Source organism: Cavia porcellus, unplaced genomic scaffold (assembly GCF_034190915.1).
Source record: "Cavia porcellus strain 051 isolate PalLab524CR breed Dunkin Hartley unplaced genomic scaffold, mCavPor4.1 scaffold_3, whole genome shotgun sequence".
Lineage (NCBI taxonomy): Eukaryota > Metazoa > Chordata > Mammalia > Rodentia > Caviidae > Cavia > Cavia porcellus.
This window is the reverse complement of record NW_026947486.1, coordinates 120,638,666-120,639,900: the sequence shown is the minus strand read 5'-3', so window position 1 is coordinate 120,639,900 and position 1,235 is coordinate 120,638,666.

The window sequence follows — 1,235 nt, the reverse complement described above, 5'->3', positions numbered from 1 at the left end:
TGGTGTCTGCTGTTGGGGATTTTGTCCCAGCAATGGAAAAACTAATACACTTAGACTTTGCCTCAAAGTAAGATTTTAAAATGACTAGAGATGTAGCTCAGTGTTAGGTAGCCTAGCATGTATGAGGCCCCGAGTTCTACCCTAGAACCACAAAAAAGAGGGAAAGGGAAAAGTTAAGATTCCTCACCCAGAAAGAAAGGGTGTCCTTTTGGGCCCTCATGGCCCATCTCCTGGGTTGGAGAGGGAATCTGCTTGCACACAGGCCAGTTTGCTGCAGCTGTGGCCCTGCCAGCACTGAGTGCAGGAGACACCAAACAGTGGCCACTGCTTTGTCCTCTTGGCCTTGGAGCAGCAGCAGCCAGAAGAGATTGTCCTTCCTGTGCTACTAGAGAAGCCTATCAAACAAGCCCCAAGGTGATACCCAGGACCACAGCGGGGCCAGCAAGCTCTGGCCAGGACATTCCCAAGAATCAGTCCAACTGGCTCAGGTTTCTGTCAAAGCATTTACAACGCCAAATCTTTAGCTAGCTAGAAACATCCCTTCCAAGGTCATTACCTTCCCACAGGCCTACTCTTGGCAGGCAGCCAGCCCCAGGCAAGGGGAACAGGAAGTACTTCCCAGGTCCTGAGCCCTAACAGCTGCCCAGCCTGGGCGGTGGAGGGATGCAGGCCTACCACAGAGGATACACTGGGTCTCACTAGGTCACCTAGACTAGCTCTGAGCTCATGGGCTCAAGCTACACTCGGCTGAGTATCTTGTGAGGACCTTCTGCTGCTTCCTATCAAGAGCCCAGGGTCACAGGCACAGCCCAGAAGGTGTGGGCACTGGGCCCTGAGATGGGTTAATGGGCACAGTGGGAAAAGACAAAGTCATAGACAGGGAAGATGGCATCATCTGTAAGCCCAACTAGTCAGGAGGCTGAAGCGGGCATCACAGGTTTGAGGCCAGCCTGGGCAATTTAGTAAGACTCTGTCTCCAATTAGTTAATTTAAAAGTGCTGGGGATAAAACCCGTGCTCTCCAGATTCAATCCCCAGTACTGAAAAGAAAGGAGGAGGGAAAGAAAGGAGGGAAAAAAGTCATGTCAGGATGTCTGCAGGGAACAGAAAGTGTAAAAAATGACACAGGCAGCTGGACATGGGGGTGCACACCTGTGTTCCCAGCACTCTGGGAGGCTGAGGCAGGAGGACTGGAATTTTAAGTCCAGCCTGGGCAACTTGGTGACTTAGTAAATT